The sequence below is a fragment of the Lethenteron reissneri genome, chromosome 18, assembly GCF_015708825.2.
Source record: "Lethenteron reissneri isolate LAM-NWPU_2019-01 chromosome 18, ASM1570882v1, whole genome shotgun sequence".
Classification (NCBI taxonomy): Eukaryota; Metazoa; Chordata; class Hyperoartia; order Petromyzontiformes; family Petromyzontidae; genus Lethenteron; species Lethenteron reissneri.
In genome coordinates, this window is record NC_083796.1 from 1,550,356 (window position 1) to 1,566,657 (window position 16,302).

A 16,302-nucleotide genomic window follows, 5' to 3' on the forward strand; every position below is an offset into this window, starting at 1 on the left:
TTTACCATGGGAGTCCAGTTCACCATGGGCAGGAGTCGGCACGCGGTGTGGCTCTTTCACGACGGCTTCGTGGCAGTCGTCTAGCAAGCGAAGCGCCGTCTGGGACGTCTTCACGTTGCATCGGGGCTCTCCAATCGTCGTTGAGTGTTTCGCCGAATTGGAACACACGCACACACAAAATGCCTCTTCTCGTTCTTGTTGTTTGCTAGAGACATAAGAGCCGAGTCTCCCTGCTTTAGACCAGGGGGGGGGGGGGTCTGTGTAAAAATAAAAAAAACCTTCCTCTTAAGATGTGGGTCCCACAACTGAAGACGCCGAGGAGGCCGAGGAGGAGGCTGGGAGGGGGGGTCGGTGGTGGTGGTTCCCCTCCAGGGCGAGTCTCGGCCGAGAGCTCCACATGGCCCGCTCGAGGTGTCGCGCTGTCATCGGGCAGTGAACCGAGTAGTTCGCCTGCCGGAGAGTGTGACGCTAAAGCCGACAGAAAGTGGGCAAGGTCTCCTCTGCTCGTCGACCCGGTCCGTACGAGCTCAAACGTGCGTAGAGGGTCAAATATCTGACGTGTAGCCGTGTGCATGCTGCTGGGGGGGGGGGGGATAGTGCTGTTCGTGAGCACCTATTAAGGGCGGCGAAGGGTGGGGGGGGGGGGGCTCGTATCACGATCGGCCGCCTTTGTCTCTCCAGTGCTGATGTTTGCGCACCGTACCAGGTACTTATTTAAGGCCGAGTCAACCTAGAGGAGGCGCAGCACCGGTTGGTCGTGAGCGGGAAGCTAACTCTGGTCGCCGGTTTCAGAGCGCAGCTGACTATCCGCTGTGTGTCTGTGTGTATCAGTGCACGAGCAGGAGACTAACCACTGTGTCTGTGTGTATCAATGTACGAGCAGCAGACTAACCACTGCGTGTCTGTGTGTATCAGTGTACGAGCAGGAGACTAACCACTGCGTGTCTGTGTGTATCAGTGTACGAGCTGGATACTAACCACTGTGTGTCTGTGTGTATCAGTGTACGAGCTGGAGACTAACCACTGCGTGTCTGTGTGTATCAGTGTACGAGCAGGAGACTAACCACCGTGTGTCTGTGTGTATCAGTGTACGAGCAGGAGACTAACCACTGTGTGTCTGTGTGTATCAGTGTACGAGCAGGATACTAACCACTGCGTGTCTGTGTGTATCAGTGCACGAGCAGGAGACTAACCACTGTGTGTCTGTGTGTATCAGTGTACGAGCTGGATACTAACCACTGTGTGTCTGTGCGTATCAGTGTACGAGCTGGATACTAACCACTGTGTGTCTGTGTGTATCAGTGTACGAGCAGGAGACTAACCACTGCGTGTCTGTGTGTATCAGTGTACGAGCTGGATACTAACCACTGTGTGTCTGTGTGTATCAGTGTACGAGCTGGATACTAACCACTGCGTGTCTGTGTGTATCAGTGTACGAGCTGGATACTAACCACTGTGTGTCTGTGTGTATCAGTGTACGAGCAGCAGACTAACCACTGCGTGTCTGTGTGTATCAGTGTACGAGCTGGATACTAACCACTGTGTGTCTGTGTGTATCAGTGTACGAGCTGGATACTAACCACTGCGTGTCTGTGTGTATCAGTGTACGAGCAGCAGACTAACCACTGCGTGTCTGTGTGTATCAGTGTACGAGCAGGATACTAACCACTGCGTGTCTGTGTGTATCAGTGTACGAGCAGGATACTAACCACTGCGTGTCTGTGTGTATCAGTGTACGAGCTGGATACTAACCACTGCGTGTCTGTGTGTATCAGTGTACGAGCTGGATACTAACCACTGTGTGTCTCTGTGTGTATCAGTGTACGAGCAGCAGACTAACCACTGCGTGTCTGTGTGTATCAGTGTACGAGCAGGAGACTCACCACTGCGTGTCTGTGTGTATCAGTGTACGAGCTGGATACTAACCACTGTGTGTCTGTGTGTATCAGTGTACGAGCTGGATACTAACCACTGTGTGTGTGTGTATCAGTGTACGAGCTGGATACTAACCGCTGTGTGTCTGTGTGTATCAGTGTACGAGCAGGGGACTAACCACTGCGTGTCTGTGTGTATCAGTGTACGAGCTGGATACTAACCACTGCGTGTCTGTGTGTATCAGTGTACGAGCTGGATACTAACCACTGCGTGTCTGTGTGTATCAGTGTACGAGCAGGGGACTAACCACTGCGTGTCTGTGTGTATCAGTGTACGAGCAGGGGACTAACCACTGCGTGTCTGTGTGTATCAGTGTACGAGCTGGATACTAACCACTGTGTGTCTGTGTGTATCAGTGTACGAGCTGGATACTAACCACTGTGTGTCTGTGTGTATCAGTGCACGAGCAGGAGACTCACCACTGTGTGTGTGTGTATCAGTGCACGAGCAGGAGACTCACCACTGTGTGTGTGTGTGTATCAGTGTACGAGCTGGATACTAACCACTGTGTGTCTGTGTGTATCAGTGTACGAGCAGGAGACTCACCACTGTGTGTCTGTGTGTATCAGTGCACGAGCAGGAGACTCACCACTGTGTGTCTGTGTGTATCAGTGTACGAGCAGGAGACTAACCACTGCGTGTCTGTGTGTATCAGTGTACGAGCAGGGGACTAACCACTGTGTGTCTGTGTGTATCAGTGTACGAGCTGGATACTAACCACTGTGTGTCTGTGTGTATCAGTGTACGAGCTGGATACTAACCACTGCGCCACCGCTCCCCACACGCACGCGCGTGCACACCGTTAAAGGTGGACTCTGGACTCCTGCGATAGCATTACCTGGGATGGCTCACCTGTGTGTGTGCGCGCGTGTGTGTGTGTGCGCGTGTGTGCGTGTGTGTGCATTGTGTGCGTGTAAGTGTGTTATCAGTATGTCCATCAGTGTGTGCGTGCCTGTGTGTGTAGCAGTGTACGAGTGTGTGTTATCAGTGTGTCCATCAGTGTTTGCGTGTCTGTGTGTATCAGTGTATGAGTGTGTGTGTGTTATCAGTATGTACATGAGTGTGTGTGTATCAGTGTATGAGTGTGTGCGTGTGTTTACCCTATGCCCATGAGTGTGTACGTGTCTTTGTGTGTATTTGTCTATGTTATCGTTATGTTCATCAGTGTGTAAGTGTCTGTATCAGTGTATGAGTGTGTGTGTGTTATCAGAATGCCTATCAATGTCAGTGTGTGTTATCGCGTGAGTGTGTCGTTGTTATAAGTGGGAAGCACTTACCGCTACGAACCTGGCAACCCGAGTTAGATTCCCGTTCATGGCCAACATCAGTGGCGATATAAACACTCTTCCTGTACCTCCACGAGGTCGGCACGGCTGCAAACGAGTACCTTGACGCGGTGGGGAATACGTTAACACTGGGGATACAAAGGCGGCCAGGCGTGGTGCTGGCTACACCACTCCATAGGTCTCTCGCGAACAGCACTTGCATCAACAGTCTGTGAAGGCTCCACGGGGGATCTTTGTCTTTGTGTTCTGCGTGTATCTCCGTGTTCCCACGTCACGTCTGTCTCGTGGAGAGCTGAGTTGGGTAGCTCCCCCCCCCTCCCCCCCCCGGGTGACAGGTGACGGGTGATGGGTGACGCATGACGGGCTGCAGCATGAGGAAGAACTTTAACGTGGGAATGAATGTTCAGCCACCGTCACCAGCGTCACCACGAGCCTCGTGCTCGTTAGCATCAACGATATCCTCATTAGCATCCACATCATCGTCACACCTTCTACAACCAACACCATCGTCGTCACTACCACCACCGTCGTCGTCGTCACAAACATAACCACCATTGCCATAATCACTCGCGTTACCGTCATCATCATCAACAACAACAACTGCCATCATATCCATCATCATCACCACCACTAACATTACCACCATCATCACCACCACTAACATTACCACCATCATTATCACTTCCACTGCCATTGTCATTACCACTACAACCATCACCACCACCACCAATATTTGTTGGTTGGCTACGTACGCTGCGAAAGAAGTTCAAAATACATACGCATAATGCACATCATCATCATCATACTATTACCATGACAACCATCCTCATCACAACTACCGACACAAAATGCGCCTTCAGCATCATTAAGAGACTTTCGCCATCATCACAACCATCATCACAACCATCATCACAACCATCATCGCCATCATCACAACCATCATCACAACCATCATCGCCATCATCACCATGGGCGCGTGCGTCAGCCGAATGTCACACATTGCCCCGCGGCAGTTTAGCATAAATCACGTGTGCGAACATACAGGCAACAACATGCACGCACGCATTCGTAGATACACACACACACTTAGATACACACACACTTAGATACACACACACACACATAGATACACAAGGCAAAGACCCCCCGTATAGCCTTGACAGACTGTTAGCGAGCACCGAGGAAATCCGGCACGGTATATGAAGGGGTGGGTGGCCAACACCACGCCCGGCCGCCTTTGTCTCCCCAGTAGCAATGTTTATACACCGCACCAGGTACTCATTTGAGACTCAGTCGACCTAGGGGAGGCCCAGGACCGGTTCAGATAATCGTCACGGGTGTTGGTTGTGAGCGGGAATCAAACCTGGGTCACCGGGTTCGTAGCGCAGCGCGCTAACCGCTACGCCACCGCTCCCCACAGATGACATACATAGTAGACACATAGACACATACTCAGAGACGCGAAGCCAAAAACCCCCCTTGTGTAGCCATCAAGGGCCTGTTAGGGCCAACGCTGTTAGCGAGCCCCTGTTCAGGGGGTGGGTGGCCAGCACCGCGACCGGCTGTCCTCGTCTCCACATGCCGATGTTACTTTACACGTACTGTACTGATTTAGGGCTGAGCTGACCTAGGGGGGAGACCCACGACCGGTTCGGATATTCGTCACTAATGTTGGCCGTGAGCGCGACTTGTCGCGCAGTCCACGCGCCACCGCTCCCCACTCGTAGTGGTGTTGTTGTTGGTGTTGTTGTTGTTGTGTTCTATATGATTCTGCGCCTAACCTGACCCGTATCCAGCAATGGAGAGAGAGGGTGCCTGGACTACAACACCCCCTGGCACTTCACCGGCATTGTTCATACGAGCAAAGTCTGACGCTGCTGATTAAAGAAAACCAATCCAGGCATTTTTGCCTCTGTACCGAATCACGCGCCGCTGAAGTTACTCGGCGCTGCCAGAAGGCCGCGGCGCTGATGGGATGTGTAAAAATGTTGTCAACGTATTTTAAGGCTGAGTCTCCATAGAGGAGGCTCACGACCCGCTCATATATACCACCCAGGCAGAGACCCGCATGTATATGTACAGTCTCATATGGTATAAATGTGTTTTTGTTTAATCTTGAGAGGTGGACAGGTGAATGAGAGGATTGTACGGGTATTTTTAAAGTTTTGTGGGTAAATAATGAGGGCTTGATTTCTTACGGCGCTGTCCGGGCCTGAGCTCCGGAAAATACGCGCAGAGCGCAGTATGTGTTGCTGTAGGGACTTCCCGCTGCCCACCACGTTACACGCCGTAGCAGCAGTCGTGGGCATATAGCAGCAGCAGCAGCAGCTGTTGTGTATTGGTGATCAGGGCAGGATTAAGCCAGTGCGGGGACTGTAGCATGAATAAAAAAGGACGTAAATATTAAAACACATACATTTTTTACTTGCATAGTAAAGTAATTGTATTTTTTTCAATTTGCTATACAGCCAGATAATAGGACAAATCGCTAACCTTAAACACCATGAAAGTTGAAGGCAGTATAGTACTATAGTAATAGAGCAAGTGCAGAATTACTGAACCGGAATTGATAGCTTGAAAGTATTTAGCGCGGGGCCCTTGAAAGTGTGGGGCCCGTCGCATTTGCGACTTTTGCTACGAGGATCATCCGGCACTGTTGGTGGCGGTGGTGGTTGCCCATCCAAGTACTGACCAGTCTCAAATCTGCTTCGCCTTCTGCGATCTGAGCAAGGTCCATCACATCTGGTCACACAGAGGCTTAAATATTCACGTGTACGCCACAAACACACACACGCACCTACATCAAGTTATGACGACTGTGCGCCACGTGTTGACGACAATCTGTCCAACGTTGTGTGCACGTGTTATTTGGGAAATGTTGTTAAGATGTAATTAGTCACGAGCCTCCAGTGGGTAATTTATCGCATTTGTCAGATTAGGGTTAGGTAAATACTTGGTGGACACACACCAGACACACAATCTACACACAGCCTACACACACACACCTAACACACAAGCCACACACATACACTTAACACAGCCTACACACACATAATACACACTCCACACACACCTAACACAATCCATACACACATAACACAACCTACACACAAACCACATAATCCACACACACACATACCACACCCTTACACACACACAGTCTCCACACACACACACCACACACCCTACACACACAGTCTCCACACACACACACCCACCCTACACACACATACACACACACACCCTACACACACACCCTACACACACAGTCTCCACACACACACACAGCTACACCCGAACACTCTGGCTGGAGCCGCTGGTCAGACGCCTTTCGCGAGCCCGAGGGGGTGGGTGGGAGAGAGTGGGGGAGGGGTGAGTGTGTGGGTGTGAGTGTGTTGGTGTATGTGTGTGGGTGTGTGAGTGAGTGTGGGTGTGTGTGACCACAGCGGAGATTTATGTAGTTACCCAGCCAGTGGTAAATATTTACACAACCCTCGCCCCCAAACACTCACCCTTAGCCCCAACACTCACCCTTGTACTAATCTTTAGCCTTAACCAGAGCCCAAACATTAAACTGAGCGCTAGCCATCGTCCCAACACTAATCCTGGCCCTACACTAACCCTGGTCCAACACTAACCCTGGTCCCAACACCAACCCTGGTCCCAACACTAACCCTGGTCCCAACACCAACCCTGGTCCCAACACTAACCCTGGTCCCAACTAACCCTGGTCCCAACACGAACCCTGGTCCCAACACCAACCCTGGTCCCAACACTAACCCTGGTCCCAACACTAACCCTGGTCCCAACACTAACCCTGGTCCCAACTAACCCTGGTCCCAACACGAACCCTGGTCCCAACACCAACCCTGGTCCCAACACCAACCCTGGTCCCAACACCAACCCTGGTCCCAATACCAACCCTGGTCCCAACACTAACCCTGGTCCCAACACTAACCCTGGTCCCAACTAACCCTGGTCCCAACACTAACCCTGGTCCCAACACCAACCCTGGTCCCAATACCAACCCTGGTCCCCAACACTAACCCTGGTCCCCAACACTAACCCTGGTCCCAACACTAACCCTGGTCCCAACTAACCCTGGTCCCAACACTAACCCTGGTCCAACACTAACCCTGGTCCCAACACCAACTCTGGTCCCAACACCAACCCTGGTCCCAACACTAACCCTGGTCCCAACACCAACCCTGGTCCCAACTAACCCTGGTCCCAACACTAACCCTGGTCCAACACTAACCCTGGTCCCAACACCAACCCTGGTCCCAACACCAACCCTGGTCCCAACACTAACCCTGGTCCCAACACTAACCCTGGTCCCAACACCAACCCTGGTCCCAACACTAACCCTGGTCCCAACACCAACCCTGGTCCCAACACTAACCCTGGTCCCAACACTAACCCTGGTCCCCAACACTAACCCTGGTCCAACACTAACCCTGGTCCCAACACCAACCCTGGTCCCAACACCAACCCTGGTCCCAACACTAACCCTGGTCCCAACACTAACCCTGGTCCCAACACCAACTCTGGTCCCAACACCAACCCTGGTCCCAACACTAACCCTGGTCCCAACACCAACCCTGGTCCCAACTAACCCTGGTCCCAACACGAACCCTGGTCCCAACACGAACCCTGGTCCCAACACCAACCCTGGTCCCAACACCAACCCTGGTCCCTTCCCCCCTCTCCAACCATTATATTAACGGAGTGGTAGCTCCTGCAATCTCTCATTTACTTGATACAAGCTGTCGTGGCTGTGACGGTTCCACCTGAAGACGGAAGCTTGTGTTGCCTCCGAAACGTCGTGATTTTGATTTGATTTTACTTTTATTAATTTTTATGTTTTTACCTACGTGACTTTACCGAAAAAACCTAAGAATATGAACCCTGGTCCCAACACCAACCCTGGTCCCAACACCAACCCTGGTCCTGTCCTACCTCTACCCAGCTGCCCGTCTCGTTGTTCCGTCCGTAGTCAAACAGGAACTTAACTGGTCACGTTTTGTGCGTCTCGCCAGCGATGAACAACAAGGATATGCAAATTACAATAATCATCTCGACAACAAGTAAATCAATAATTACACCACTGGCGATCCACTGCTGGATGGAGGCCTCGCCGCGCCGCGCCGTGCAGTGTTGTTCGACCACACCTCACCACTCGGGTTCGTACGGGTCGGTGAATGTCGGTGGGGTAAGGGGGGGACTCGAAGAAGCAGTTCAGGTATCATTCGCCATTGATGTTAGCCGTGGCTGAGTTTGTAGTGCAGCTCACAAACCGCTGCACCACCGTTCCAGTATCCTTCAAACTATTAAACTTTGTAACTTTCTTTATTCTACCAGGTAAGGCCCACGAAGATAAACATCTTTTTTTCAGAAGCGACCTGGCCGCAAATAATAGCTCAACGAAGTGACTAATGACGTAGACATTTATAACAGCCAAATACTCTAAACGCGTGGTGATGTTGATTCTAAATGTGGAGGGAAAAACCGGAGGACCTGGAGAACAATCCAAGAAACCACGGGGAGAGAGAGAGATACACACTGCAAATATACAGCAGCAGCAGGCGTCAGGGTCGGGATCGAACCCACCACCTCCTGCATACCAGGCGAGGTAGTTAACATCTCGCCACTGCGTCCACCAATCAACCACCACCACCAACAACAACAATAATGATGATGCCAATGAATATAAAAGATACATTTCAACACTGCAAACCGTAATGAGTCCGGGGGGTCCAAGTTTTGGCGTGTGCCCCGCGTGAGTGTGGGCACGGGCGGCCCGTCACTGTGGTGGCGTGACTGCGAGGTGTAATTGGTGCTGTAATTGGGAGATTTGGGGTGAGGACATGGCAGGATTACTCTCGCCCGCATCAACATGTGGGCAGCAGTGGCAGCACTCGTGCCTCGCAGCAACAACCGCCTGGGTTTCATTCCCAACTCGGACTCCTTTCTGCGCCGTGTTTGTGAGTTCTCTCCCCCTGTGTCCTGCAGAGTGTGTGTGCATGAGTTACTGTGGAGAGACAAAGGCGGTCGGGCGTGGTGCTGGCCACTCACCCCGTCGTGTACTGTTCCGGCCTTAATAGGAGCTACTCACTAACAGCACTTGCCCTAACATCTGTTAAAGGCTATAGGGGGGATCTTTGTTGCGTGAGTGAGAGGAGGGAGCGGTGGGGTAGCGTTTAACGCGCTACGGACCCCGGTAATCCGAGTTCAATTCCCGCTCACGGCCAACACCAGTGACGATTATCTGAACCGGTCATGAGCCTCCCCTAGGTCGACTCAGCCTTAATGAGTACCTGGTGCAATGTGTAAATGTCGCCACTAGGCAGACAAAGACGGGCGGGCGTGGTGTTCGCCACCCACCCCCTCGTGTGCCGTGCAGGCCTTCATAGGTGCTCGCTAACAGCACTTGCCTCTACAGTCTGTTAACAGGCTATAGGCTTGTTAGTGAGTGTGTGTTAGTGATATTTAGATGTTTTCAGCCAATTGTTGAGTGTTTGTACACGTGGGAGGAAACAGAGCGACCAGAAGAAACCCCCACGCGTGCGAGGGGGGCAACACTGTATCCCGTGCAGAAGGGGCAGCTGGTATTAGTCCGCATTTTGTTGTACGGCCTTCTCCTGGCGAGCCATGGTACGGCTCCGCCTCTCCGCAGAAGGGTTGTTTCGCAACCCATCTGTGCCGATGACCCACCAACCCTCGCTGTTGCCTCCACAGTCGTGCTGGGTCACAGGAGGAGTGCGCCTGTAATCCACCGGTCTGGCCGTGGTGCGTCGAACGTACGTCTCGAATGGCAGAACGAGTGGGAAGGCGATGCACTCGACTCTGTGTGGACCAGTTCCCACTTGAAGAAGAAACAGCGATCTTGGACGTTGCTTTGCGATATCCGCTTCCGTGGGTCACGTTCTATAAACTATTAAGCTATTTTTGTTTATTCAAACAGCTCTTTTTCAGAAGCGACCTGGCCACAAATGACAGCTCAACGAAGTGGCTTATCATCACGTGCGAATGGACAGCACCAAATACTCTGAACACGTGATGTTGATTCTACATGTGGAGGGAAAAACCGGAGGACCCGGAGAAAAATCCACGCAACCACGGGCAGAGAGACACACACATGGGAACGAATCCATGACCTGGTGGTTGGAAACATTACAAAAAACTTAGTTTTTTATATTGGGTAAGTTCTCACTTAATGGGCGGTGTTCATAACGCGTTATCGCTAGAAAGCGCGTCTTCCATTCGGGAACATTTTTCTCACGCCGTAATAACGCGCTTTCTGAGCGGTTGATAGCGGGCTACTTTCTTGAGCGGCGTGATGCGGTACGCGGAATGATACCGTAACGCGGCGGCGTACCCGCAGTTATTCGTCCCGCCGTCTCCCTCCGCGTGCGTAGGAGTCGTAGTTGCCGTGCATCGAATCTCGCAAACTATTTCTATGGGGAAATTGTTTTTCACTTGACGCATCTCACTTGCCGCGTTGAGTGAGGACTCGCCGCGCACGTTTAAAGCCCGACGCCGCGACCCGTGCAGATCCGCGGACACGAATTTGCCGCTGCTTCGGAACGCCCGTCTCCTACCACGAGGCCTGTGACCTCCGCCCTTTCAAAGTGGCTCATGCGGTCGACCAAAAAAAAACGAAAACCCCAAACAAAAACCCACGCACAGGCCCGGACACGGAGTTCGAATTCTCGTTGCCGGGAGCCCAGAATTCCCGTGGACGATGTCCCCCTCCCCTTGATAAATGAGAAAATAACCACTGTTGGTTTGGCGATCGGAAGGCCGGCCGAGTCGTTGTAAAATCAATCAACGTCCGTTATTAACCGCGCGAGAGCCTATCCGTTGTTATCGTCGTCTGCGGCGACAGCCGTGGTCAATCCACTGCTGGATGAAGGCCTCTCCAATCCACCACGGCCACCCGTCGCGATCCTCCGATGCCTCAATTGATCCATCGATCCTTGCAGCACCTGCACGCGAGCTCACCGCTCCATCGCTTCCCCTGTGGCTGACGTCCCATCGCTGGCCTCGCCCACCACCAGGGCCAGTTGTGAAGGTGACAGTCGTGATGGTGAAGCGATGGTGGTGGTGGTGGTAACGATGATAATTCACTATGGAACACGATTTTTGTCCCTGGGTAGTAAGTGTTATCTTTTAATTGCTTATGCCTCAAAAGTACAGAAAATGGCGATTATTCCTCACAAACTTTGCTTTTGTGACCAGGACTTTACGTGAAGGAATGACACAAATGCACACCACGTTTTCTCATTGAAAATACAGTGGTACCCCGGAGATCGAACTTAATTCGTTCCAGAAGGCCATTCGAACACCGATTTGTTCGAACACCGAATTAATTTTCCACATAAGAATTAATGTAAATTACATTAATTGGTTCCACACACAAGAAATCTCTCATTATAAAGCATTTTTACACGAAATTTACAGTAATTACATGCAGAAAATCATACAAGAAACACAATCAATGGAATAAATGAATAAATATATGGAATAAATGAAATAAATGAACATTGAACTTCACTTTACCTGTAGTAAGGAGAGTTGATGGCTTGAGTGAAAGGTGGTGAGGAGGAGGAGGAGGTGGTGGTGGTGTTATTGTTTGGAAGGGAAGTCCCCTTCCATAATAACGTCAGGTGACTGCCCTTCTGGGGTTCTTTCTCGTTTGTGCCTCTTTTCTGCCACTAACTGTGAGTCACTTGAGCTATTTCTGACTAAACTTATCTAAAGAGGTTATCACACGGTAACACCTTTGTCTGGGCAAGCGTCGTGCACGCTGCCCATACGCGTCTCAGCCGTACAGGTTCTTTCAATTCGCGATTGCCCCGTTCGACCTCCGAATTTCGTTCAGTTTCCGGGGCAAAAAATGTTCGGAAATATCGTTCGAACACCGATTTGTTCGAGTTCTGGTGCGTTCGATCTCCGAGGTTCTACTGTAGGTACATTTAAAAATATCACTGTCCTGGTCACAAAAGCAAAGATTGTGGAGAATAATCGCCATTTTCAGTACTTTTGAGGCATAAGCAATTAAGAAACAACACTCACTACCCAGGGACACATTTTTTTGTGCTACACAGTGTTCTGCCGACGACAACGATGATGACAATGACCATGAAAACGATGATGACGAAACTGATGATGCCGATGATGATACCGAGCAGTTTGTTATGCCGTGGGCGCATGGAATATGTAAAAGTTGTTGTTAAATTGACCGCTATAACGACGATCACAGTGGCGCTGGTGACGGTGACGATGACGCAACAAAGCCTCTGCCCGGTGTCCAACCGATGCGGAGGAGCCGCGAGACGCCCTCCACCAAACCGTGACCTCCTCCTCCTCCAGGCAGCCCGACCCCCGCGTCTCATTGTCTCCCCTCCCCCATCCCGGCCCCCCCACCACTTCCCCCCCAAATTTTTTTTTTTTTTATAAAAAAAAATCCCCTCAACTCTCTCTCTCTCGACTCGGACCACGACGGCGGAACAAAGCGGCCGGGATTTGCTTAAAGGACGGCAAACAGCGCCGCGAAATTGCGAATCGCACAAAGCACAGAAAGGGGACACAAAGACGGTGGGGGGGGGGGGGGGGGTGAGGAGGGGGAAAAAACTCGACACTATTGCCGGCGCGGACGCCTTGGGAAGAGCAAACTTGGAGATCAAGAGGGACTAAAAGACCCTTTAGGGGGAATTACAGCCCCCCCCGCCCCCCACACAGCCCCCCTCTACCGCCTCCTCTGGTGGACACCCCCCTTCTAATCCCCTTTTTAATCCCCTTTCGCAAGTGCCCCCTAACTCACCCTCCTCCTCCTTCCAGCCACCCCCCCCCGCCCCCCACACACAGCGGAGGCTGTGTGTGGGGGGGGGGGGGGGGGATCACGTGGAGAGATGTGTGGTGGTGGGGGGGGGGGTGGGTGGACCACGTGGGGAGATGTGTGTGTGTGGGGGGGGGGGGATCACGTGGAGAGATGTGTGGTGGGGGGGGGGGGGGTTGGTGGACCACGTGGAGAGATGTGTGTGTGGGGGGGGGTTGGTGGACCACGTGGGGAGATGTGTGTGGGGGGGGGGGTGGACCACGTGGAGAGATGTGTGTGTGGGGGGGGGGGGGGTTGGTGGACCACGTGGAGAGATGTGTGTGTGGGGGGGGGTTGGTGGACCACGTGGGGAGATGTGTGTGGGGGGGGGGTGGACCACGTGGAGAGATGTGTGTGTGGGGGGGGGGGTTGGTGGACCACGTGGAGAGATGTGTGTGTGGGGGGGGGTTGGTGGACCACGTGGGGAGATGTGTGTGGGGGGGGGGGGGGTGTGGGTCACGTGGGGAGATGTGTGTGTGTAGGGGGGGGGGTGATAGACCACGTGGAGAGATGTGTGTGGGAGGGGGGGGGGTTGGTGGGTCACGTGGGGAGATGTGTGGAGCTGCCGAGCGTACTCGGTTTGCGAGGTTGGTGGTCGCGGGATGGCAGGCGGAGGTAGCTGCTGGATTCATGGATGCATCTGTGCGGAGCTGTGCATGTGATGTCCCCGTTGTTTCAGTGGAGGTTTTTTTGTGCCCGGGTCCCTCCCGGTTTCCTGCATCACGAAGCCGTGACACCGTAAAACATCCCCGGACAGAAAGAGCTTCATAGCTCATCGGATTCCTCCTCCAGTATAAGTACATATTCTGATTCTGATCCCGACGTAGCAGGACCATCCCGAAAACGAAGCTTGAGACTCGCTGAGGCTCTCCCGGGTAAATCATCTTCACCGCCATCATCATAATCGTCACCAGCCATTGCCTATCCATTGCTGGATGAAGGCCCGTCACCCACGCCATCGACGTTCAGTGCCCTTCTTAGAGCAGCCCAGAGCGAGAGGTGGAAATTCCACATTCCCTTGGTGCGGATGAGTCTGCCCGCGAATCGACTTCAACTGGACTCGCCACAAAGTGGTGCTCATTTGTGTAGACCTTGGATTGACGGTGGGCTGTGTTTGACCCCAACTTTTATTTGACCTCTTGACCTTGCGATTGTGGGTCGACCGCTCTGATCACAGCGACCCCCCCCCCCCCTCCCTCAAGCCGGGAAGATAAATGAAGTACCATGACGATGACGACTGTACGATGCCTTGCTGGCTCGTCTCAGATTCTCCCCTTCCTCCGCTCGGCCGCTCTACCCTGTCTTGCTCTCACTCTCTCCCTCGGTCTCCCTCTCTTGCTGCTCCCCACACCCCTCCCTGGTTCTCTCCTCCGCTCTCTCTCTCTCTTGATCACTCGGCCGTGTCAACCCTAAAAAAACGCTCCTTTCAGGGTTTTGGGGGGGGGGGGGGGGGGTTTGGTCGAATCCCATGGGGCGGTGTGTGGGGAGCGGTCGTGTTGGTGTGTGGGGAGCGGTGGCGCCGTGGTTGGCGCGCGCGACCGAGAAGAGCGGCGGGTATCCGAACCTGTCCCCGGCCTTCCCGATGTCGAGGACCGAGAGCGCGGTGTGTAAAATATCGCTCTCGCTACCGGGGAGACGAAGGCGGCCGGGCGGCGGTGCCATCGACACCGCCCCGTCGTGCGCCGGGCAGGCCTTAATAGGCGCTCGCAAACAGCGCTGTGTTGGGGGGGGGGGGCAGGAGGGTGATGGGGGCGGGAGGAGGGAGAGAGGAGGGGGGTTGGGGGCTCCCGTGGTGGAGAGCGCACGGAGGGAGCGACGCGGGGCGCCGCGTGTAAACCGCGACCCCGCGTCTCGCCCGCTAATCCCCTTAAACCCCTTAAACCGACCCCGAGAAGGGGTCCCGGGGTCCCGCGGCCAGCGGGGGTTCGCGTCGGGTCAGTGGGCACGCGTCGCGATGGGAGCCAGGCCCCCCCCACCTTTACTCCGCATCCCTTACACCCCCTCTCCATCCCCTCCACCCCACACCCCCCCTGCAACCCGCACCCCCCCAACCTCCACCCCTCTCCACCCTGCACCACCCCCCTCCCTCCATCCCGCACCCCCTGCTCCTCTCCCATGGCAGCCCCATCCCTGCCATGTCATCGTCTCTCCCTCCACTCCTCCCCGTCTCCTCCCCCTCCCCCGTTATGGGTGGCGGCGCGGCCGCTTGCCGCAGAGGTTCGCGGTTCTAATCCAGCGGCCGCCCCGGTAACAGCGTCGAGTGACGGCGTTGACGGTTCCACTCCGCGCCAGCCGCTTCGCTCGCGGTGGACGTTACGGAGCCCCGTGACGCCATTCGCAGGAGCAGCCCACCGCGTGCCACCGCCAACGTCCACATTTAGCCACGTTCTAAAAATGACATTGAACGGTGCTCACGTGGGATCTGACTCAGGCCTCCAGGTCCCTCCTGGTCTCCTGACTCCTCACCGGGTTGTGTCACATCAAACTGACTTCCTTCTCCTCCATATTCGCCCCCCACCAACCTCCTCCGATCTCCGCTCATCTCCTCTCTGAACCTCTCCCCCAACCGCCCACCTCCCCCCCCCTCATCTTTCCCTCAAGCTCCCCCGTGCCTCCTCCACCCCGACTTTTATTTTGACACGAGAGACGTTCACTTTGACGCTGGCATCGAGCGCCTGGCCGGCGCGCCTCCGAGACTGTGCCCTGCAACTAGGACTCTTACTTTGATGCCGCTGCTTCCACCTTGAGGCTCGTGCGTCGTCAGACTTTTATTTTGAAAACACCATCTTGCACCATGCGAAGCTGAGGCTTTGGGACATTTAATTTGACACCGCTCTCCCTCCTCTCGCCCGCTCGCCCACTTGCTCGCTCGCCCTGCAGGCTGCAGAAGGACGACTTCTTGCTCAAGGTCAACATCAACGACTACCTGGACGTCTATTGCCCGCACTACGGCACGGCGGTGGCGACGCTGGCCGGGTCGCCGCCCAAGGAGCGATACGAGCTGTTCATGGTGAACGCGGAGGGATACGCGCGGTGTGACTACGTCGGGCGGGTTCGTGCGCTGGCGCTGCGACAATCCCGATGCGCCGGCCACGGCGCTGCGCTTCTCCGAGAAGTTCCAGCTCTTCACGCCCTTCTCCGCCGGATTCGAGTTCCGCTCCGGCCGGGACTACTTTTACATCTGTGAGTGAAGCGGCTCTC

General features: G+C 53.9%; 1 pseudogene; it reads left to right on the top strand.

Moving 5' to 3' along the window:
* Window positions 1-16,302, top strand: part of LOC133343678 (ephrin-A2-like) — a 34,667-nt pseudogene that overhangs the window by 2,883 nt on the left and 15,482 nt on the right.